The sequence below is a fragment of the Eptesicus fuscus genome, chromosome 22, assembly GCF_027574615.1.
Source record: "Eptesicus fuscus isolate TK198812 chromosome 22, DD_ASM_mEF_20220401, whole genome shotgun sequence".
NCBI classification, from domain to species: domain Eukaryota; kingdom Metazoa; phylum Chordata; class Mammalia; order Chiroptera; family Vespertilionidae; genus Eptesicus; species Eptesicus fuscus.
The window spans coordinates 27,915,693-27,941,565 of NC_072494.1; the positions used below are offsets into that span (position 1 = coordinate 27,915,693).

Below are 25,873 nucleotides of genomic sequence, written 5' to 3' on the forward strand. Positions count from 1 at the left end.
CAAAAAAGCTTTTGTACATTTTGTGGCTTAGAGGTGGGACCTACATGCCAAGTGCAAGCCCTTGACTGAAGGAGGCCAGATTCCTCATTGAATTCTAAGCAGTCCCTCAAGGGGATATACCCACGTGATTGGGGGATTGTGCTGATTCACTATAAAGAGGCAGAGAGTCTGAGAGCCATCCTTGTTTCAACATCTGCCTTCCTGTGTGGTCCAAGTGTACTTGTCTGTTCATTTTTTCATCTTTGCTTTTGCTTCCTGGAATTTGAGTTCTGATACTTGCTTGGTTAACTCCCTGTTTACTGATCAGGACAGTGTTCTAGAAATGTGTTACATGCTTCAACTTTACTTATGATTCTGATTCTAAATATTAATTATCAATAATAATTAGAAATTAAGTAAATCTGCTTTAAACACTATAATTCTTTAATACAAGTTAATACACTTAGTAGCATTCCTATAAATCTTTTAAACACATAATAATTGGTAGTATTCTTTCAAGTATATAGCATAGGGTAACTTACAGACTTAGAAATGTCCAGCCTCTTCCATGGCCACCAGGCCCCCACATTCTATTTTCCAGCTGTGAAGATCTCCTTTAAGCTCCTCAAACAGGTTTTATTTCATCCATCTTAGAGGTTTCTTTCTCTCAAAAACCTTTCCTGACCATCTACCCATCTTTCAGATCTGATTTTTCACATGGCCCATACTGTCCCCATCATAGATTTTTATCACTGTGTATTATGATAGTTTGATTTATTTTCTTCCTCCCTTATGCTTCAGAAGTTCCATGAGGACACTGCCCACTTTCATTTTATTCTTTGCATTATGCCTCCTATCACATCTAATGCTCATCATTGGTAAGTATCATTACATATTGGGAGATAGGGTGAATGTTTGAGAAGACCTGTGTTTGAGCCCAGGTCTCCCTACTTGTTGACTCTGTCAGTGAGTTTCCTCATCAATAATAGTGTTGAAAATATACCTTGCTCTGAGGACCACATGAGATCACACTTGTAATCACTAAAGATGTTATTACTCAGTCCTTTTGTGTTTGCATTTATTTGCAATGTTAATTTGTACTGCATTTTAGCACTTGTTTGAGATTATTTCATGTGTAAATGTTTTCCCCCCTAAGGAAACTATAAGTAATAGATGATGTCATTTATTATTTTTATATAAAATGTCACCATCCAAAATTAATCGGCATGTCATAAAACAGGACCAAGTGAATGGAAGCTAAGAGATAAAGGATGGTAGAAATAGACTCATAAATGATCCAGGTATTTGAATTACCAGAGAGTCTCTAGTCCTTAAAATAATGGTAATGGATACATTCATAAAGATGGGGGAAATCTTGAAACTATAGGTAGAGAGTTGGAAAATATGAAAAACAATCAAATAAAAATTTTAGAACTTGAAATGATAAAACTGAAATTAAAAATGTAGGGATTTAATAACTGATTAAACACAGCAGAAGAACTGATTAGTGAACTAGAGAATAGTTTTTAGAAAATATTCATATTGAAGCATCCTGGAAAAATTAAGGACAAATGGAATGTGGTAAAAAGATCTAACATATCAGAGCCCCATAAAAGAAGAAAGAATGAGAAATGACCAAATTTAAAGAGGTAATGGTTAAGAATATTCTAAACCTGCTTACAAATATCAAGACAGAGTAAAATTCACAAATCCCAGATGGAAGAAAATCAAAGAAAAGCACACATAAGCACATCAGAATACAGCTGATTTAAGAAAAAAGAAATTCTTAATAGCATCTAATCCCAAGAAAACAAAGACACATTATCAAAGGAATATAAGAAGACTTAAAGAAGTCTTCTCAGCAGAAATTATTAAAGCTTGACAACAGCAGATATAATTTAAAAGTCCTAAAAAGTGATTGCTGACCCATAAGTACATTTTTAAAAAATGATGGTGAAATAAACCACAACAAATAACCTTGAGGGAATGTGTCATCAACAGACACATACTAAAAGGAATATCAAAGAAAGTCCTTCATCAGAAGGAAAATGATCCCAACTGGAATCATGGCAATGCAGGAAGGGATGAAAAAAAGGGAACAAATAACTGCAGGAGTAAATCTATCTGAATATTGACATTTTAAAACAATTAAAATGGTTTAGGTGCTTTCAAATAAATGTAGAATTTATATATATGAAAACTACATCATTTTGGGAGTGAGGAAAATGGAGTTAAGAAAAGTGAAAAGTACAAATTTAAGATAGACTCTAATAAGCAACAGATGCCTTTTGTGATAATAAAGATAAACACGAACAATATAAACATATATCATTACAAAGTGAATAACAATTAAACAAAGGAAGCAATACTTTATTAATTTAAAAGATGTAAGAAATTAAAACAGAGTTTCAGAGAAGCATTGTGTGTAATAGCCCCAAGCAACTCAAATGCCCATCAATGGGATAGGTAAGTAAATTTGCATATATTTCCAATGAAAACTTCTGTGATGCCATAGTTAAATCTCACCAACTATTGAATAAAAGAAGTCAGACAAATAAGAGTACATCTATGAGCCCCTCGAATGCCTCCACTTATTTAAAGTTCAAAACCAGTGGAAACTAATCGATGGTGATAGAAGTTAGATGAGCATTACCTTCGAAGTGGTAGTTATCGGGATGCTACACAAAGGAAATTCCTGGGATGCAGGAATTCATCTCTTGATCTGTGTGGTAAGTTGGATGGAGGTATTTCCTTCTATAAAAATTATTTGAGCTGTATACTTAAGATTTTTGTATTTTTGGGATATATATTGTACTTATAAAAAAAATGTAGGCCATACTTTCTCTCATGTGTTAGTCATGCCTGCAGGGATAGGCTTACTAATCTCTATTTGTAATGCTTTCCATTTCTATAAATAAATAAATGGGCTTGGTTAACGTATGGTTGTAGGATTTGTGTCATTTTAAGATATGGCTAAATAAAGTTCATTAGAATATTCATCAAAGAAATAAGCAGAAATATTTAATGCAGTGCACATATTTTCTCCAATAATAAAAGGAGCAATTTATGGGTTTGGTTTTTTTTAGCACATGAATTGTTCACTTGTTTCCCATATGTCTGTCAAATTTATTTGATTACTTCAAACTTATGCAGGGTTGCTTCAAGTTTATTTATTTTATAATGCCTACAGGAAAATGCAATAATCACAACTCAACTCTAAAATGATGGTTTTTGTCATTCTGTGGGTTAGTGGCTGGCCATCATTCTGCCACCGTGTCATGGCATGCACCCGTCCCTGCATCCGAGCTCTGTCACAGTGGCCCAGAGGACCAGATGTCTTCACTCTTGCATAAGCTGCACTCTGGCTGAGCACCTGCTACTGTCATTTTGTTCAGGGAAGTTGGCCATGCAGATAATTAATTATGTAATTGGTATTGTGAATACTGCTTTCTATAGAAAGTGATAGGGAGAAGTGAAAAGGGAGGGAGCAAAGTTTTGATTGACTTTAGGAGGGAAGAAACTCCCAAAACGAATTTTTCCTTAGAACATAAATCATCTTCCACCCACAATCTGCTTAGTTACCGCCCCCTCTTTATTCTAGAAATCCCATCTAATTTAGACTTGGTGGATTTTGTAGAAGTCTCATCTAATCAGGATGGTTTCTCTGATTTACAATTCTGGCTGTTGCAGGTTTTGCTCCAAGATTCCAAGAGAGACAAGAATGCATATATCAGAAAAAGGAGGGTGTGTCTCAATTAAATGAAATCTTTAATCCTTCTACACTCCATTATAGGAAAAGACTGAGTCGTCAAATATGAACTCTCCAAGATTATATTTTTGCTGCCTTTTGGCATGGATCAATTTAGCAGCTACAGCGATGCCCTATTGTATATTTACCTTACAATTCTAAGTTTTGGGTCTTAGTAAACATTTTTTTCTAGATGAGTGTTAAAATAACATGTAACAGAATATTACAGAATAGTCATTGAGCCAAAAAATTGAGTATAAATGAAATACGGTTCACAATTCTCCTCCATCCTTCAGACAGATACACACAGCAGTGACATAGGGAAATTATTTTCTTAGATATAATGCTGTGGTCAAAAAAACATCTCACCCAGTCGGCATGGCTCGGTGGTTAAACGTTGACCTATGAACCAGGAGGTCAGGGTTCGATTCCTGGTCAGGGCACATGCCTGGGTTGTGGGCTCAATCCCCAGTGGAGCACGTGCAGGAGGCAGCCAATCAATGATTCTCTCATCACTGATGTTTCTATCTCTCCCTCTTCCTTCCTCTCTGAAATCAATAAAAATATATATTAAAAAAATACACATCTCAACATCTCATCACAAGCAACACCGCATTGCCTTTGTTAATGAAATTGAAATTGAGCTGTGGGATAAAGATTTCTGTCTCTGTTGTAAGGCTAAACCTGCTGCACACTCTTCTTCACCAAGAAGACTATCAATAGAGCTGCCTTAAGCTTCCTTCTGTTCCCTTAGATGTAATTAGACACACAAGTGGAGGCGCCGAAAATTGAGCCTTAATGCATCAGAGGCAGCTTTTAAAACCAGCTTCTCCTTCTTTTCCTCCAAGGGCTAATTTCAGTGTTATCTATTATGGGGTAGAAATTCGGCTCATGAACAAGTTAAATTCACTTGCAAAAAATAAAGTTCCATTTTTGCATGTCTCCCTTATGACTTGACATTTTGGACCTTTGTACTTGGTAAGGAAGAGAGGCCACAGAAGAAAAGAAAGGGGAATGTGGTTACTGTTTCTGAAAATCAAGTAATCACAATAAGCTAATAACAACGCAGTGATCATCAGCATTTTATACTCGGAAATTAAGTAACTTGCTGGAGTTCCCACCACTAATAGGTGGTAAAGCCTGGCTGCAAACCCAGGAAGATGGGCCACAGGCTGCCTACTCAGGACCCCAAACTGTCCTGCTTCTGGAAGAGAAAAAGGAAATGGATAGGAAACAACGGAGTCAAGGTAATTTTTAAAATATAAGGAGACCTCACATTTTTTGAAATAGAAAGAACTTAGAGATGAAGGAAAAATGGGAAGGGCCATGGAGAACTAATGAATGAGGTTCCCAGGAGGCAGGAGGAGAAAGAAATAGAAGCTGGTGAGAAGCCAAGGCACCTCTTCCCCTGGGACAGAAAAAAAGAAAACAAAGAAACCTGTGTGAAGACAAAAGTGCTTGGAATGATGAGAAATCATGTAAGTGCCTCTGTTTGTTTGTTAATCCTCACCCGAGGATATGTTTCCCATTTATTTGTAGGAAAAGTGGGAGAGAGAGGGAGAGACACAGAGAAACATCAATGTGAGAGAGACACATTGATTGGTTGCCTCCTGCACCTACCCTGACGAGGGCCAGGGAACCTGCAAACAAGGTACATGCCCTTGACTGGAATCGAACCCTGGACCCTTCAGTCCATGGGCAGATGCTCTATCCACTGAGCCAAACCAGGTAAATCATGTACTGGTAAGAGCCTTTCTTAAAAGGCTTCTACTTTTGAATAAGAAGGGAAAGTGCACTCTTCTGAGAGAGAGATAAAGGGTGACAGAGCTGGAAAAAAAAAAAAGCGTGGATGGGGGATAGGAGGGGGGAATAAAGTCCTATGTGACATGTTTGTGAAAAGCTGCATTTTTGTGGGCATATATTGCTATTTTTAAAAAATCTGAAATCTTTGTAATTTACTTTTTTTTTTCTGCAAAAAGCTTTATTGTTTCATTTGGTCCAGTGCCTGGGAGAGGCCTTCAGGGTGGTTAAAGGGATGGTCAGTAGTTTCAGAGAGAGGCTCAGGCAAAAGGCAGACACCAGGGGATGCAGAGGGGCCCCTCAAAGGCCTCCGGGCTCCACAGGCTCCGGAGGAGCCTTTCCTAGAGACACTAGCCCAGCCTGGGGGCCGGCAGCCTGCGGAGGGGAGCCAGGTGTGGCCCATCTTCCTGATGAGTTTCACCTCCTCACCCGGAAGTGGTTCTGCAGGAAGTCAAAGCTGAGCGTCTGCGTGGGCAGAACCAGGCACGGAGGTCCACAAGGGCCTGGGTCAGGTTCCTCCCCAAGGCCAGGGCGGCCTCCCTGGCGCCCTGAGTTCTGCCCGCTCACCTGGGGGAGGCCTCAGCGCGTCCTGGGGGAGAGGGCGGCCACCGCGCTGGGTTTGCAGCTTTAAGAGACGCTCAGAGCCCTTGTGCTTCTTCTCCACCAACTCGCCCAGAGAGAGGTAGGTGTGGGCGCCCGCAGAGGCAGGGGCCAGGCCTCCACTCCGGTGGAATAATTCTGACGAATTTGGGAGCTCATGGTTGTTTGGCAATAAATAAAATGAAGTTAAGAGTTAAGGAGTTAAGGTAGAAAAGAAATTGGTGTGTTGGCTGGTCTTGGAGGTGGTTCTGAAGGTGGAGGAGAGTCTGTTCTGTCCAAACATTGTTGAAGCAAGAGACAGACCCAGGACTGACCAGGGCACTCAGTAATTTACATGTCTAGATTAAGTTAAATGATGGGGTTGTTATTAAGTGTGTATGCAAAGGTAAACACCTGGCAAGTGAGAGCTGAGATGTGCTGTGAGTGTAAGTATTGGATTCCCAACACTTTGATTTTAAAAAAGGAATGATAATAACTTTTCATATTGAATACATATTGAAATCATAGTATGTCTACTGGGTTCAATAAAATATATTGTTAAAATTTTTAAAAATGATATGCGGTCCGTAGTTTTCGACACATTCCAGCCTGTATGAGTTTAAGCAGCCATATTAGGGTGCTAGACAGCTTCTGTTGAAAAAACAAATTTTATTTTAATGAGAAGAATTTTTAAACAAAGGAAATATGACAGTATCCAAATCGATACTGGTAGTTGTAAATCAGAATCTCCATCTCTACACAAGGGAACTAAAGAAGAGGACAAATCAGAAATGTTTTCTTTAAATAAGATCTCACTCTCATAAAGATTTCAGTCTCAAATCTCTTTCCCCACCCCAAGTAAAAGTCTTCAAAAGATTTCTTTAAAATTGTAAGTCAAGCCCTGGCTGGTACGGCTCAGTTGGTTGGGCATTGTCTCATGTACCAAAGGGTTGTTGGTTGATTCCTGGTCAGGGGCACGTGCCCGCTTTCAGGCTTAATCTCTGGTGGGGAGTCAGCAGGAGGCAGCTGATAGATGTTTAGCTCTCACGTCGATGTCTCTCTCTCTCCTTCTCCCTTTCTCTCTCTCTATCTCTCTCTCAAATCAATAAAATATCTTTAAAAAATAAAAGTAAAAAAATAAATAAAATTAAGTCAAGAGAAAGGATTATTTGAAGCTGAGTGAGGAAAATGTTTGAATTGACATAACATTATCACCTCAACATTCTACTTATAGGTACAGTTCAGAATTTTTAACTGAAACTGAAAATATTTGGCACAAAATAACTACATGTTCATGCATGAATGCTTGTTGCACTTTGTCTTCTAAAGCTGCATTTAAAAATATATCTGAAGTGATGTTTTATTTAAAATTTGTCAATATGTATTATCTTCATCTTATATTAGTGTTCATCTTACTATTTTATAATAGTACTTTTTTTATTCATTTAATCCTCCAATAGTTAAATCAGAATTAGAATGCGATTAATATTTATATATGCATTCATTTACATTTTTATTTTTTAAAATTTAAAATCTATTATATTTTTAGTTCCATTTCAGTCTTAAATATACTAAGGATACTGAATACTTTTAAAATGAAATACAGGTTTTGGCATAGTATTTCAAAATTATAATTAACTTATAATTACTGAAATGCTAGTTTATCATTTTACTGCAGTAATGTAATCAGAGCAGTTGGAGAGACTAGCACTAAAACGACTAATTGTGATTTTCTGTCTCTGCTTGAAGTTGATTAAAGACCAAGGAATCTAATAAACTGGGGGCAGAGGGAGGGGCATTGAGGCTGGGATCTAGTTAAAACACGTTATCATTCTCAGCTGGTGAGTCAGCCAAGAGCCAGATGGAGGAATGAGGAACACGTTGGAAACTTGATGTGAAAAGTGGTTTGCGACAGAGTTAGATGCTTAAAAAGTGATGGTGCAGGTTGAAGGAATGTACATTAATCAGGGTCTCTATGAAAGGCTCCTGGAGTAAAATAGCTAAACTGGCTGGTAGGTGAAGCTACTGTCCTCTACCATGATCAGGAAGCTGTTGGACCGGGATGGGCCCCCAGAACTGGAGATATCAGGGCAACCTGCTATAGCTACAGCCTAGGATCCCCAAGTGCCTGTCCCTACTGATCAAAACTGCCTCATGACTGGATAAGACACAGGAGAGTGGCCGGAGGCTGGAAAAGGGGGCGTCCCTGTGTCTGTTCTGTCCTAACACTGTTGAAGCAAGAGGCAGATCTGGTGCTGGAACAGGGATTCCAGTTGCCACCAGGACTACCAATTGCTTCCAACACCCACAAAGAAAATGACTGGACGTGGCTAAGCCCTTGCAGGAACACCCATGTCTTCATGTCTTTGAAGCACAGGAATATGGCCTCTAGCTCACTTCTGCTTCATAATCTTACATGAATGGATCCAAGTGGCAGAACCAAAATCACATCCAGAACTCAGCTGCCAGTATGGGAAATCTTATTTTTAGTTTTGCACTGTCTGTAATTCAAGAAGACACAACTAGCAAGAAACAGTTGAGCAAACCAGTCATAATCACTAAACTGGATGATAAAACTTCACCATCACGAGTTCATGTTACATATGGATTGTCATGACATAGTGGGAAATTACAAAAAGAGACCTATGTTCACTTGTATGCGGTATCTAAAGTAATCAGACTCATAGAAACAGAAAGTAGAATGGTAGTTGCCAGGGCTTCAGGGGCGGGGACAATGGGGAGCTGTTCAATGGTATACAGTTTCAGTCGTGCAAGATGAAAAGATCTGGAGACTTGCTGTACTGCACTGTGCTTCTAATTAATACTGTAATGCACCCTTAAAAATTGTTAAGAGTGGAATTTATGTTTTGTGTTTTTACCACAATAAAACACAACAAACATTTTCAGAAAGGAAAAAGAGATTTATGTAGTTCAGGAATTTTGCCGTTGCCTCCTAGTTTGGGCATTGATGGTCATTACTTGAGATGGTGTATGCCAGTTTTCCTCACGTAAAACTCAGATGTCAAATGTATTGGATTTATCTTGTGATCATTTGTCAACCAGGGAACTTATATGCATATATGCATAGCCCATGGACACAGACAATAGTGTGGTGAAGGCCTGGGAAGGCAGGTGCAGGATGGAGGGGGTCAATGGGAAAAAAGGGGAGACATCTGTAATACTTTCAGCAATAAAGTTAAATTTTAAAAAAGGATAAAATCACCTAAAATCAATATCTATCTATAAAAGGCAACATTGGATTATCTCATAATTTTAAATGGTACGTAATTGCCCTCAAATTCAATTAGAATCCCTTCCCTAGAAGTTCTGGTTGGAAAAACACTCTGAGTGCTAGTATCGTAAATATTTTACCTAAACAGTTCTGCTTACACAGAATTTAAAAGATTGAGATAATATTTCCAAAATAAATCACCCTACTAGGCAGATACAGCACAGAGTTTTTAAACTATTTGCAAGATCACTAATCCATTGTGAAATTTGTCATCCTCTTCTTTGTGTTTTACAAACATGTTTGAAAATTTAAATTACACAAAGAATGGAGACTGGCGACCACAGAAAAGCCATATTTGATCTTTGTACGTAGATACTTATTGTATGTGTAAAGGGCCACCTAAAGCATAAAATTACAGCCCTTCTGGAGATTGGAAATGGCTGTAATCCCTGCAATCTGCTGCCAGCTCCAGGAAAATAAAGATCCTTATAAGTTTCATACCAAGAATTGCTTTAGTATTTTGTGGGTTTGTTGGGTAGGCTTGTGGGTTAATTTTTGAAGGGAGAATAAGGATAAACAATTTTGTTCATTGTATTGTGAAATTTAACAAATATCAAGGAATTGAATTACTCTGATGTTCATAGAGCTTGCTTAAATTTCTTAGAATTGTTTGTTTTCAATTTGTGATTGATTTCTTGGTAATTTCCATTTTTTTCTAAAGTCTCATTTCCGGTTCCCAAATATAGTAGTGGCATCTTTCAAAAAGTCAAATGGAAATGAAGTGATCTATTATTGCCTATGTTCTGAATCAGTTTTTTAACAGGTCAAAACATATGAAATTCTTTTGCATTGTCTCATTCAGTCCAAATTTCTGCTTTTTCCATGGATATGTTTAATGGCTTTTAAAGAGGAAGATTATCCTCCTACCCATCTCTGGGATAAAAGTTCTTAGTGTACTACAAAGGAGAAATAACTCCCCAGCTGTTCCCTGACCTCACCCCCTCAGAAGTTGGGTTTCTAAACAGAAGGTGGTTCCGTATAAAGACAGATTTTGTACATGTTTCTTATCTCAGTAAAAACTGACTGCAAAGGTCAACTTCAGGGTGATTTCTTCAAACCCACTGGATTTCCTCACCCTCATGTCTGTTTCATTCTTCTTTATAGATAATTTGATAATTTCCAGAGCTGAGCCAGACAATACAGAGACTCTGTCTGAATCACAGGCCACCTCTTGGAAAGAAAATGAAAAATTCTGTTCATTGTATGGCATCCAGATATCTGGGTGTGTGATATGGGGAAGACAATCCATCTGGATGGTGTTCTCTGTGCCAGGACTGTGGGTGGCAGCAGAGGGAGAGAGAGAAGAACCAGGATATGGAGGTCAGGGATGAGAGGTGGGGCATATGAAGAGGAGGGAGGCAGCACATTGCCAGTTATTCATTCTAATAATGGGGTTTTGGCTTTGCTGAAGTGCAGGCTAGATGCCTGCAATGTTATCAAGCACACACCAAGGATTTTCAACTCTTTTTTTTTTTTTTTAATAAATGAAAAGTCAAACTACTTTCATCAGTTTTGTTCTGTATTTCTTTTCTTTTTTAAATATATTTTATGATTTTTTACAGAGAGGAAGGGAGAGGGAGAGAGAGTTAGGAACATCGATGAGAGAGAAACATCGATCAGCCGTGTCCTGCACACCCCCTACTGGGGATGTGCCAGAAACCAAGGCACATGCCCTTGACTGGAATAAAACCTGGGACCCTTCAGTCTGCAGGCCAACGCTCTATCCACTGAGCCAAACCGGTTAGGGCTCTGTATTTCTTCAGAGTCTTCATATTTTCCTCAAAGATCAGCCAAAAGGTAATTTTGGTAATTTGTGTCTTCAGGGAATTGGCCCACTTCAGCTTAGTTATCAAATTTGTGGGCATAGGGTTGTTCATAGCATTCCTTTACTATCTTACCTAATAATAGACAAATATGTAAATTGACCATACCTTCGCTATGCCCACAGCCAATCAGAGTGAGTGAGTATGCAAATTAACCCACCAAAGATGGCAGTTAATTTGCATACGAAGGCAGGGCGGGCAGCACCATGGCCTGCTTCCGGGGGTACGGGTCCATCGGGAGCGGAGTAGGCCCTGCGGGCAGCGCCAGACACTGCCCACAAGGTACCAGGCCATGGCCAGGGAGGTGGTGGGGTAGGCAGCACCAGACTGCACAGGAGGGGTCCGGGTTCAACGCCTACCCGGGGAAGCGAGGCCGGATCCCCCTAGCCGCTCCCGGGGGTCCCTGGGAGCATCGCCGCCCCGGGTAGGCGAGGCCAGACCTGCCTAGCTGCTCCCAGGGATCCCTGGGAGCATCGCCGCCCCGGGGAGGCGAGGCCGGACACTCCTAGCCACTCCCGGGGGTCCCTGGGATCATCGTTTCCCCGGGTAGGGGAGGCCAGACCCGCCTAGCCGCTTCCGAAGGTCCCTGGGAGCATTGCTGAAGGCAAGGCTGGACCGCCTAGCCGCTCCCATGGGGCTTTGGGAGCATTGCTGCCCCGGGGAGTCGAGGCCGGACCACCTAGCTGCTCCCGGGGGTCCCTGACAACATTGCTGAGACCCAGACCTGGCCTCTGGCCACAGATTCATAGCTTCACAGAAACCAAGGGGATCTGCCTCATCTGCAGAGAGACAGAGGTTCTGCAGTGGCCCTAAGATGCAGGTGAATATAGTCAATAGTGTTGTAATGATGGTATGATGCCAGGTGGGTACTAGAGCCCAGCCAGGGATCAAGGGGCATGGAAGGACTCCTGGGCAGAGAGGCAAGGACCCTCACCCCTGAGACAGGGGTTGAGGGGCGGTGCCACCTCAGTGGAGGGGTGCTGCACTGCAGGGTACTGGACTGATTGATGTGATTCAGAGAAGCTCCCAGTGCTAACTGGCCTTTCTCAGGCGGCCTTCACACTTCAGAGACAGTGACTCCTGCTCCTGCCTTGACCCAAAAGCAAGCCCGCGGTGCCCTGCCCCATGGCAGAGCATGCCTAGGCAGTTAGTGCGAAGCCTTCCACCTGCTCCAGAGAAGCAGGGGCAGTAAAGAATGGGGGGCAGGGGACGGAGAGAGGAAAAAATGTGGAGCATCTGCAATGAAGAGGTGCTTGAGAAAGAGGCTTGGAAGCCTGACTGGAAGGTTTGTTCTGTTTGCTGGGCGGCTGCACCTTAGGAAGCGCAAAGAGCATGGCTCTGAGGGCTTCCTGTGTGCTGAGTCAAGTTCCACAGCCAACTAGAATTGGCCTCAGTTTCCTGGTCCGTAAAATGGATGAAGCGTGTCCCAGTGCATTCACTGAGCTTTGATGGCCAATTGATATACTATATAAAGAAAATGAGGGAAGAATTGGGAAAGAAAAGGAAGGACGAGCAACACAAAAGAAAGACTGAAAGGAACCTGTAAACCCATTGTCACTTAAATAGGGAATATAGTCAATAGTGTTGTAATGATGGTATGATGCCAGGTGGGTACTAGAAATATCAGGGAACACTTTGTAAAATATATGATTGTCTAACCACTATTCTGTAACTAATATAAAACCTGAAACCAATACAACATAATATTGAAATGAAAATTGGAGTGAAATTTTTATGAATTTCAAAGTTTAAATAAAAGCTGTAAAGAAAGGAAGGGGAGAATAAAAATAGTGTTTTTCATTTTAAAGAGTTGTCTTTATATGGTGCTATTATACTTTTCTAAGTCATTATCTCATTTGAATTTCCAGGCAACTTAAAGACAAGATAAGTATTCCCTCCACTATTCAAAGAAAGGAAATCTTGGTGTCTGGTTCTAATGATTCAATCATCAAGCCCTTATTGTAAAGCAGGATTAGTAAAATTTTCTGTGCAGGGTCATATCTATACTAATAAAAGCCTTGGGGGTGATCAGGCCAGCAGGGGAGGGTATTTGGGGACAAGTAGGCCTGCAGAGGAGCAGTTAGGTGTCAATCAGGCCAGCAAGGGAGCAGTTAGGGGGAAATCAGGCAGGCAGGTGAGCGGTTAGGAGCCAGTGGTCCCGAATTGTGAGAGGGATGTCCAACTGCAGGTTTGGATTCCACAGGGATCGGGCCTAAACCTGCAGTTGGACATCCCCCGAGGGGTCCCATATTGGAGAGGGTGCAGGCTGGGCTGAGGAACATCCTCCCCAGTGCACGAATTTCATGCACCGGGCCTCTAGTCCTTTAATAAAATGTATTAACAGCAAAGGCAGTGAGGCAAGACGGTGGCCACCAAGAGGAAATGACCTGGAGCCTTGTGGGTTCAAAGGAGGAAGCTGGAGAGGAACAAAAAAGTTGGCAGGCCACAGGTAAGCTGCTGGACTTGGCAGAGAAGGTGGAGGAAGAAGACAGAGACTGCATCCCAGGCTCCATTTGCAAGGGCAAGTGCAAAAAGAAGGAATGGATTCTCATCTTTTTTCCCCGAGGAATACATTTCATTGCAAGACTTAAGAAGTGGATGCTTCAGTCTAAAGCAGATACTAAAATGGATCGTAAAGATAAGTTATTTGTGATTAATGAGGTCTGTGAAATGTGAAAGTACGTTAAATGTTTCTGTTTTGAAGCTAAGAAGAAACAAGATCTCTATACCTGGCTTTCACATTCACGTCATAGACCATCTGTTAAATTTCTAGTTCAAAACATTCATACCCTCACTGAACTAAAGATGACTGGAAACTGTTTGAAAGGTTCTCAGCCCCTTTTGTCTTTTGACCCTGCTTTTGATGAATTACCACAGTAAAAGAACTCTTAAGTCAGATCTTCAGTACACTCACTGCACTGTCATCCCCAAAGCCAATCATTTTTGAGCCATGTGTTTACTTAAACTGTTTTGGATAATAGGATATCATTTCAGAACTTTCAGATCATAGGAGAAGATGCTGCTCTTGTAAAAATAGGATTTCATTTTGTCTTAAATCTCATAAAGATTTTCCAGGGAAGTTTTGGAGTACCAGCTTTATATGAAAATCCTCACTACCCGTACCAAACATCATTCGGTGTGGCACAAGACCCATCACAGCTGCAAAATACAAGGAGAAACAGCAAGTTAAAGAGGCATAGAAACTGAGGGAGAAAGAACCAAAGATGATTCTTCCATATGAACCCACTGCAGATGTTTTTGTTACACCAGCTAAGGAACAACCGATAGAAGTACAGTGGGTAAAATCAGAGCCAAAAGTTGATTGGAAAGCAAGAAACAAAATGGTTTTCAAAAGGCAAAGAGAAATGAAACAGAAGCTGAAAGTGGAAATGCAAAATGAATCCCTGGATAACTAATTTTTCACTTATTTCACATTTATTTTGTATTCAATGTATAAATAGTTTTATTATTCAGGACTATCATACATCTAGTTAGTGTAGCAGTTAAAAGAAAGAAAAAATTAAAATCTCATGGCTTCCAAAATAACAAACCTTTATTGAGGAATAATAGACAAATGTAATTGTATATATTTCAAGTGTATATTATCCTCTTAATGTCCATGGACTCAGTAATGATGATCCCTCTTTAATTTCTGATATTGGCAATGTGTGTTTTCTCTTTTTTTTCTTGTTCAGTTTGTCCACAGGTTTATCATTTTTATTGATTTTTTTTCAAAGAATCAGTTTTTGGTTTTATTGATTTTTCTCTGTCCTTTTCCTGTTTTGAATTTCACTGGTTTCTGTTCATATTTTTATTGCTTTTCTTCTGTTACTTTAGGATTAAAATTTTCTTTTCTAGTTTCCTAAAGTGGAAAATTAGGTTACTGATTTGATATCTTTCTTTTTTCTTAGTGCATATGTCCAATGTTACCAACTTTTCCTCTAAGCACTGCTTTGACTGCATCTTCCAAATTTTGATTAGTTGTGTTTTCATTGGATTAAAATATTTTAAACTTTCTTTTAAAACTTCTTTGACCCACCCTAGTTAAAGTTATAAACTTTAAAATTTAATACTCCTCATTTCTTTCCTTGCTTTACTTTTTCTCCCCTCTCCAATACTTGTAACCTGCTAATATACCATGCAATTTCTTTATTATGCATTTTGTTGTCTCTCTGTTAGTACATGACTTCCACAATGGCAGAGTTCAGGAAGCTTTCTCGGTTTTTTTTAGCAATGTAGTTCAAGTATCTAAGCCTGTGCCAGGTATACAATAGCACTTAATACATGTTTGTGACTGAAGTAGAGGAATTTTAGAACAAGCTTGACATATAGAATGGGAGTGGAAGAAACAGTGCCTTTGACCAGGATTTATTTAGCTTGGGATATTGCAATTTTTAAAATATTTATTGTTGAAAGTATTACATAGGTCCTCCTTTTTCCCACGTTAACCTCTTCCAGCCGGCTCCTATCCTCCCCCTCCCCCATCCCTGGCCCTCACCACCCCATTGTATGTGTCCACGGGTTTTGCATATATGCATGCAAGTTTATTGGTTGATCTCTTCCCACCCTCCCCTGCCTTCCCTCTGAGGTTCAACAGTCTGTTCATGCTTCTATGACTCTGAGTCTATTTTTGATCATCAGTTTATTTGGTTCATTAGATTCCACATATGAGTGAGATCATGTGATACTTAATCTTTCTCTGACTGGCTTATTTCGCTCAGCATAATTCTCTCCAGGTGCATCCATGCTATTGCAAATGGTAAGAGTTCTTTTTTTTTTTTTTTTTTTTACAGCTGCGTGGTATTCCATTGTGTAAATGTACCATAGTTTTTTAATCCACTCATCTGCTGATGGGCACTTAGGCTGTTTCCAAGACTTAACTATTGTAAATTGTGTTGCTATGAGCATATATTCTTTTTTAAAAATTTTATTTTATTGTTTAAAGTATTACAAATAGTAGTACATATGTCTCCTTTTTTCCCCATTGACCTCCCCACTGGCCTGCCCTACCCCCAACCATATATTCTTTCTGATAAGTGTTTCAGGTTTCTTAGGATATATTCCTAGAAGTGGGATTACTGGGTCAAATTGGAGTTCTATTTTGAATTTCTTGAGGAAACTCCCCATGCTGTTTTCCACAGCGGCTGCACCAGTCTGCATTCCCACCAGCAGTGTACTAAGGTTCCCTTGTCTCCACAGCCTCACCAACATTTGTTGATTTGTTGATGATATCCATCCTGACAGGTGTGAGGTGACATCTCATTGTCGTTTTAATTTGCATCTCTCGGATGATTAGTGACTGAGCATTTTTTCTTATGTCTCTTGGCTTTCTGTATGTCCACTTTGGAGAAGTGGCTATTTAGGTCCTTTGCCCATTTTTTTAAATTGGATTGTTTATCTTCCTTTTGTTAAATTGCATGAGTTCCCCACTTATTTTGGAGATTAATCCCTTATCAGATGTATCGTTGGCAAATATGTTCATGTAGTGGGGTCTCTTGTCATTTTGATGATGGTTTCTTTTGTTGTGAAGAAGCTTTTTATTTTCATGTAGTCCCATTTGTTTATTTTCTCCTTAATTTCTATTGTCCTAGGAGATGTACTGATAAACATATTGCTATGAGAGATGTCTGAGATTTTGGTGCCTGTGGTTTCTTCTAGGACTTTTATGGTTTCATGTCTTACATTTAAGTCTTTTATTTATTTTGAGTTTCTTCTTGTGTATGGTGTAACTTGGTGGTTGGCATTTCTCTTAAATGTTTTTTGCTTTTTAAATACTACATGGATTTTTGATAAATTAAACTCTGATATTTGAGCGAAGATTTTGTGCCCATTTGATATCATCTGATCAGAGCAGAATATCCCTTTAATATAGTCCATCAGACATGTCCTTGTGTCTCTAGAATCTAACTGATTACAAATTCTGGCAACTCTGAGTTAGAGGTCTGTAATTTCCAATTAAACCAAAAAGTTATGTACTTTGTGAATCGCTGCACAGAAATCATATTCTTATGTATATAAAGAAAGGAATTTATATAGTGTGATTGATCAAGGTATTAATTATGTTTGGGCACACACAAAAAATGACATGAATTTTCTCAGGTGATGTGGTTGGCCAAATCCATTAGGATATGGGATGCCTGACTGAAATCCTGAATGGCCTGAATTTGAAGCAGAGGCTTATGCTTTTAAAATGTCCATCTATTGCACCCATTTTGCTTCATTTCTCTGCTACAAAATGCCATTTCATGGAAGAATATGCACTACAGGCCCTTATCACCCTGGCTGGTGAGGCTCAGTTGGTTGAGCATCAGCCCATGCACCAAAGGGTCACCGGTTTGATTCCTGATCAGGGCACATGCCTAGGTTTGGGGCTCGATCTCAGGTTGGGGTGTGTGCAAGAGGCAGCTGATCTATGTTTCTCACATTGATGTTTCTCTCTCTCTCTCTCTCTCTCTCTCTCTCATCTCCATCTCCATCTCCATCTCCATCTTCTTTCCTTTCTTTGTAAAATCAATTTAAAATAAAATAAAGGTGCTTATCTAAGACATTGTACTTATGCTGTTGATAAAGAGTATCCTGGCTATTTATAGGCATACATTTAAATAGAAAGGTTAGAACCTGAGAAAATATCAAAGCATCTTATACATTCATACAACTTGCTCAACTCTACTCTTTTCTTCTATCTTGCCTTGCTCCAGGCAGAGAACTGTGGGAAAGTTGAAAGATAAGCCTTTATAGAATCCAGCATGGATATGGTCAGGGGAAGGAAATGAACTAATGTATATGAATAGAATTCCTGTTCTACTGGTCTGATCTCTCGTGTTGAATAGCTCCATTTCCAACAGTCTTGCTCGTGGATGGGTGTAAGGGATGATGTAGAAGACTGCACACTGCATAATTCTATTTCCAAGACTCTTTTGCAAGGTAGCTTCTAGTTGGGTCCTGCAAAGTGGGGGATTGATAAGGAAAACTAGATGCTGGGAAGAAGGAAAATGTCTCCCTCCCCCTGCTTCTGGTGGTGTTCGGACAACAGCTGCTGTGGCATTGGGAGTGTGGCTTTTCAGCAGTAGTGTAGGTTCCCGGATTCCTGTTCAGCTGTAGTTGTGCCCTGTTAATGTGCATAGGGACCTCTGTTCACACCAGATTATGGTTTAGAAGCAATAGTAGCATCCTGACTTTTAATAACCCCTTCTTTCTGCTCTTCCAGCCCCTCAAATACCTTTATAGCCAACTTTCTTCTCTAAATCATTTTCTTTTTGACAAATTTAAAACTATTTTTATTTTCTGATTATTCCAAATATAACAATACACAGTACGGATAGTGATCCTACAACACAAGTCCTCAAAGGTGGGATCTGGGATTTTTTATTGACCAAATTGTGCTTGATCATGAAATAACCTCAAATGACAGAGGAAAATGAAATACTCAGAATCTGTGGCTTACAGTGGCCTGGGATAAATTGTCTCTTACAAGAAAGACTTCAGGAGACCAATTATCTGCTGAGACTAGAAGTGATTATTGCAAGGATTCTAGGTTTGTTGGCTGCTTCTGACTTCACCTGAGGGTTACAGAGAAAACATAAAATGCTCAGTATTGTAAACTCTCAGCTCCATGCTTAGTCAGACAACCACAGATCTTTACTGATGGCTCAGGAAGAATCTCTAGCTACTGTAGCCTCTAACCTCAGGACAGATGCATTTGATAATCAGACCCAAAATTTGTTCCTGTGGGCTGTAGGATTGCAATATAACATTCACTGCTTCACGAGGTCTCTTACATAAAAGTTAGGGTGCTGGTTGGTAAGGAATGGGACCTTGGGAACTGGACTAGAAATGGGGACATTTGAGAGTACTCAAATGAATCTAAGAAACTTGAATCCCTAAAACTACCTGAGGGTCCTTTGCTTTCAGAAGCAGTGCCTTCTCCCCTTTCTGAAGACTTACCTTTCCCTTGCTTGAAAAGCCAGCAATTACCTCACAGGACTTATTGCTCTTTCTCCTCCTGATCTATCCTTAACACCACCTTTGCCTCTAGACTCACAATTAGAAGTAGATCCCAGAATATATCAAGGGATTAACATTAAAAGAATGAAAATATGTTGCCAGTTTATATTGAAAAAAAACAAAAACAAAACAGTAACAAAAACTCAGAGCAAAAGTGTACAAATGGTTTTCCAGTGGAACTGAATATAATGGACCCTCTTGTCTGGTGGGGATCATGGGATCCCAAATGGCTGAGCAGAGGCCAAATAGATATGCTTAATTGCAAAGCATATTTGCGTGTGGGGCTACAGTGACAATCAGTACAATTTAAAAACACGAAAACTTCCAGAGCGAAAGGCATTGTTAAACGAACAAAGCTTAGGACATTTCTCATCTGTCCAGTGGCTCCTGGTCTTCCCCTCGAAGACAGTGGCATTCCAGAAGCTGAACAAGCTTATTGACTTGAAATAAAACATGATGTTCTTTTCCAGAATTATAGAAAGATGAATGAATACAGAATATCATTTACTTGGTCTTTGATATTTCTTAAATCTTTGAGATTTGCTACCATTTGTCTGCGGTTAGCAGGGGACAAAAAGAATGACTAATAGACAAAAATATTAAAGTAAATACTTGAAAATTTGATATCTTCAAATATTATATTATGCTGGTCTACTTGAGCTATCATGATCAAATACCACACACTATGTGGTTTATTTTATTTTTTAATAGTTTTTGATTTTTTAATAAACAGGAAGGAAGAGGGAGAGAAACTTCAATGTGGGAGTGCAACATCCATTGGCTGCCTCCTGCATGCTGCCTTTCTTGATTGAGCCCACAACCTGGGCATGTGCCCTTGATCTGGACCGGCAACCTGCTGGTGTACAGGGTTATACCCAACCAACTGAGCCACACTGGCCAGGGCACAAACTAGGTAGTTTAAACAATATAAATTTATTTTCTCCCAATTCTGGAGTCTAAGATCAAGGTAAGAGCTCTCTTCCTGGCTTGTAGATGGCCTTACATGGCCTTTCCTTTGAGCTATCTGGGGCCTCTTCTTCTGAGGACACTCATTCTATCAAATGAGGAAGCTGCCCTTCTGACCCCATTTAACCTTAATGACTTCCTGTCTCCAAATACAGCCCCACTGGGTGTTAGAGTTTCAACATATGAAGTTTGAGGGGACACAAACACTTAGCTCATAACATTTATCTACTATCAGGTTTGCTGAGCAGTTCAGGTTTGCTGAGCAGTTTAGATGTACACACAGAATGCAAGTATACTTTCTGAGAGTACATTTTGTCCTACCTTAAAAGACATCCTTGTCTACATCACTGTTTCATGATGTTCTGAGACATATATAACCATTTTCAGGGCTTGGATCTCATATGTAAAAGACACTGGCAAAGTACATTTCCAGTCCCTTGGTGGTTATGACCAATTATGTTACTGCCTCTTTGAAGATGCTCAGCCCACTGAGCATTTGTTCTAATATTCATTTCACATGTTCCTTAGAAACATATGCAAGGTCTGTATCTTTCCCATTTTTTTCCCCTGTGGAAGAGGCAAGGTGTTGACTTTGCAATCTAATTTATTGACTCCAAATAAGTTTTATTTATCAAATTTATTTACTCCACATAAATTTATCCAAGGTAAAATTGGATAAATTATTTAACAGTTCTGTGCCTTATTGGCACAATGGGGATAATAATAGTCCCCACACTGTAGGGCTGTTGTGAGGTTAGAGATAATCCATGTTGATCCCTTAGTCAAGGGCCTGGCACGGTCTACCACTAATATAAGGGCACAGACATAAGATATAGTTGAAACCATTCACACCAATTAAAGTATTCTTTTTAAACAAGAAAGCATTGAAAATGGCATAGGGCTTAATAAAGCCAAATGGCAAATTCACATTTTGATGCTCTGTTATGGTATTTCATCCCACTTAGCTGCTTTTCCATCCATGGGGATTTCAAATTTGAGAAGGTCTTTATTTGTTCCTAAGTCACCTAGCTTTGACCTCTTACACAGACCTTTGTCTGAACAGGCCAAGGAATAAGATCAAAATATTGTTGTAGATTTATTTGTGATTCTAAATCCAATGGCCATTGGGCCTCCTCCACCCTCCCATCTTTGCAGGTGAAGTCACAACATTCATCACCCACTCCACTAATTTTCAGGACAGGTCACGACTTTCTTACTAAATGATCTGGATTCCAAGGCCAGGATGTGGTTGCTTTTCAGATGATGGCTAAATCAGCTGCTGGCCTGCGCCAGCCTGGAGGAACTGCAGTGTTATCAGTCTCGACCTTTTATCCCCAACTAATTATTTTCTCTGCTAGTGAAATTGAAAAATCATAGCTATTAAAATAGTTCCCAGTCAAGCTGCGCTTCTGTCAAGTACCTTAAATTTTAGCTTTGCTCTGCTAACAAGGTGACAGGCAAGGTATAATTAGCACTAATCGCATGCTTATACAGCCCCATCCCACCTCACCCCTACATAAAAGTCCACATAGTCCACATTTTAATAATAAGCAGTGAGTAGTAAGGTGTGCAACTCCATTTAGGGAGTCAGTGGTTTAACCCAGGTCACTCCTTCGTAGCATTCAGGTCCTGCTTCTGGGAAAAGACTTGGAGCAGGCTAGCATTTGAAACTGTTTTGAAAGTGACCTTGTTTCTGTCTCCTCGCTCAGATCTCTCCAGGGAATATTTTGTTCTAGGACATCGTGCTCAAGCCCATGGTGGGTACTCCCGAAAAAAAAAAAAGAAAAAAAAAAAAAAAAAAGGCCTTTAAATGAGAGTTCTTAATTTCCCAGAAAAAAAAAAAAAATCTAAAAAGGAGTAAATAAAGCAAAAACTTTCAAAAGGGGAAAGCTTTCTTTCTAACACTGATGTAGCAATGCTAAAAACCTCTCCTTAGCCCACCTGCATTCCCACCCTACTTCCCCAATGGCCAATCTGTTAGAGAAAATTGAGATCTGGTTGATGTTGGATCAATGAACTCAACTCTATCCAGGCCCTCCATGAACTCAGTTTCACTTCCCAACTGGCTTCTGTGTATTACTAATACAGGGTTGCTCTGTGTCCAGGATGTCTTTAAGCCAATCTTTTTTTTTTTTTTTTTTTTTTTTTTAGTGCAAATGCATAACCACTAAATACACTGTTGGGTGTGGGGGGATAGTGATAATAAAATGAGTATGACAGTTTCTTCCTTTAAGGAGCTTATTACAGAAGAAGGCAAATCTATAAATATATACTAGTAAAAGCCTAAGTGACCGTCCGACCGGTAGCTATAACATGCACTGACCACCAGGGGGGCAGACGCTCAACACAGGAGCTGCTGAGCTACCATGACTTGGCAGTGGCGGTTCTCGGGTGACATACCCAGAACCAGAGATGAGGGAGCCCGATTCCAGGGTGCATCACCCGATAACTGCCCTCTCGCAACCTGGGACCCCTAGGGGGATGTTGGAGAGCCAGTTTAGGCCTGATCCCCACAGGCCAGGCTGGCCAAGCTGAGAGACCCCACTGGTGTTTACATAAAGTCCTTGCTTTCCCAGAGGTTACATTCTATTAAATGAAATGAAAAAATTTTTTACTTGATCAATTATTTCTATTTCTATGGTTGTTCTGAGTCCATATAAATGCAGAACATTAATATAAAATATTAATATATTCTATAAAAAGTAGAAATAGATGCTATGTCTTTATGATCCATAATTGATACATATGTTAGATTGGTTTAGATACTCATGGAATATCATCTGAAATGCATTGTTAGCCTCTGGCCAAAATCGAGATTACCATGGAGGTATATACATTTCTACTTGGTCTTAGGTAAGTGAAAAAATAATACACCTTAGGCCAGGGAAAACAAACATTCCTGTTATGGGCTGAGTTGTACCTACAAACTCGTATGCTGAAACCCTAATCCCCTGTAACTCAGAATGTAACTATATTTGGAGGTAAGGCCTTTAAAGAGGTAATAAAATAAAAATGAGGTTATTAAGTGAGCCTTAATCCAATATGTCAGGCATGCTTTTAAAAAGAGAGTCGTACACAGACAAGTACAGAGGGAAGACATGTAAAGAAATAGGGAAGAAATCAGCCCTGCCAACGCTGTGCTCTCAGACTTCTAGCCTCCAGGTTTGGGAGACAATATATTTCTGTTGTGTAAGCCACCTGGTCTGTGGACACTGTTTTGGCAGACCTAGCAAACTAATACAATTACTTATGTGAATAAGGGAAAATTATGTTTTTTTGTTTTGTTTTTTGTTAATCCTCACCGGAGGACATTTTTTTCCAATGGTTTTTAGAGAGAGAGAAAGGGAGGGGGAGAGACAGAGAGAGAAACATTGATGTGAGAGAGACACATCAATTAATTGCCTTCCCCAGGGCCAGGGATTGAGCCTACAACCAAAATACATGACCTTGACCAAAATCAAACCCAGGACCCTTCAGTTCATGGACTGATCTCTACCCACTGAGCCAAAACAGCTAGGGCAAAATTATGTTTTTAATAATTCAGAAGACACTAGGCTGTGCTTTGGTAATAATCCCCTGAATACCTATCTGAAAAGGGGCAACCCCACCAAGGTATTTATCAGCTGAGCACTTTTATGTGAGCATTAATTAAAAAGAAAACCTCTAATGTGTTTGAGTCATTATGCATTTCAGGGTCTATTCCTTATAGCATATAGGCTACCGTAATGAATACAAAATAGAAGGGAACATTCTAGATAAAGAAACTAGTTAAGGTAAAATCTATGACTAGTCCTAAAAGTCAGTGAAAAGAAATCATTGTTTCCAGGAGATAAAATTTATCTTTTTGATTTCCTATTGCTGTCTTCCTTGAGGCTTTATCAGACTCTTTAGAGGCTTCTGTTACATTATAGGTCAACTAGTGGCCCGGTGCACGAAATTCATACACATTAAAAGGGGAACAAAGAGTCAAGTCCCCACCCACCCACATGTGCCTCAAAATCGTGTGAGACCCAGACCCGGCCGACACCCCCACCCCCCCAAATTGGGCTAGATCCAGACCCGGCCAGTTCCACTCTTATCAAGCCCTGCCAGGCAGGGGGCGTAGCCTCAGGTCCCCTGGCCTGGCGCCAGGACGGGGGGCGTGGCCTGAGGTCCCCCAGATGGGGTGGGGAACGTGCCTTGAGGTCCCCCGTCAAGCCCCGCCAGGTGGGGGACATGGCTGAGATTCCCTGTCAAGCCCTGCTGGGTGGGGGGCATGGCCTGAGGTCCCCCATCATGCCCTGCCAGGTGGGGGTGGGGAGCACGCAGCCTCAGGTCCCCTGGCCCGGCACTGGGAGGGGGTGCAGCCTCAGGTCCCCCATCAAGCCTCACTGGCAGGGGGGCGCAGCCTCAGGTCCCCCGTCAAGCCCCGCTGAGCGGGGTCGCGGCCTGAGTTCCCCCAACCCAGCACTGGGGGTGCACCTTGAGGTGCCCCGTCAAGCCCCGCTGGGTGGGGGGCATGGCCTGAGGTCCCCCGGCCTGGCACTGGGGTGGGTGGAGCAGCCTGAGGTCCCCTAGCCCAGCACCAGGACGGGAAGCGCACCTTGAGGTTCCCTGTCAAGCCCCACCAGGCGTGGGGCGTGGCCTGAGGTCCCCTGTCAAGCCCCATGGGGTTGGAGAAGGGCGTAGCTTCAGGTCACTGCTGATTGCTCTTTAAGGCTCCTTATGGGAACTTGGCCTCAGCTGTGGGTGCAGCCATCTTTGTGATGGAGTGATGGTCATTTAGCATATTCCCTCTTTATTAGATAGGATGATAGTGAAATGATGGTTAAGGATTAACAGAACATGCATTTAAGTATGAGAATGGTATAATGTGTTCTCAAAGAACCCAATTCAACATGCCTGAACTTGTATTTGGCTGGACATGTCTGCTATGAGCAAGAACAAAGTGATTATTAGTTCTCAAGAGTATGATTTTCAGGTCATGGAAAAAAGTAGAGGGTGACGGTCCAACTCTCCGTGTGTTTTCTTGTCCCATGAAGTGTTTTCATGGCCTGCATGCTTTCTTGGTGATTTTGACAGTACTTACATATAAAGATGAGGTCATTTCAAAACTCATTTGCATAATAGAATCAACTTTCAGAATCATTAATGATAAATAAAATTTTAGTGATAAAATCCAATTTCAATAATAAGGGTCCAAATTGATCAAATTACGATTCCTTTATAAAACGCACACCAGGGCTTTTTTTTTTTTTTTTTTTTTTAGTTTTATAAAAACACTTGATGATAATTAAATTCATTTATTCTTCCTAATGAGAACATGTTATGCCTTGGCTTTGAATAGCGGGTCATTACTGTCATCTCACTTGCGCTCCGCAATCTTCCTATAACACAGGGAGAACAGTGGGTGGGTTAATTTTATAGATGAGAAAGCTGAGCCCTCAAGAAGGGTTTTCCCAAGACTCCGCAGCTGGTAAGAGGTAGGGCTGAATCTCAAACATTAACCTTTTTCTGCTTATATCATTGCTTTTTATATTCTTCTGTGCCTTTTATACCTTTCAAGCAAAATATCTGCCAAACAAAATAAAGAATTAAGGGAGCTACATACAGGCCCATTGGATTTGGGAACTTGAGATTGAATCAATAAAGCATATTAAGAAGCAGAACTCAACTGTGGCTTTATAGTTCACCGAAATATAC

At 40.4% G+C, this 25,873-nt stretch overlaps 1 pseudogene; it reads left to right on the top strand.

Moving 5' to 3' along the window:
- The first annotated feature begins 2,654 nt into the window (after positions 1 to 2,654).
- LOC103290128 (ribosome biogenesis protein BRX1 homolog) lies at positions 2,655 to 14,595 on the top strand (annotated as a pseudogene).
- Positions 14,596 to 25,873: the final 11,278 nt, after the last annotated feature.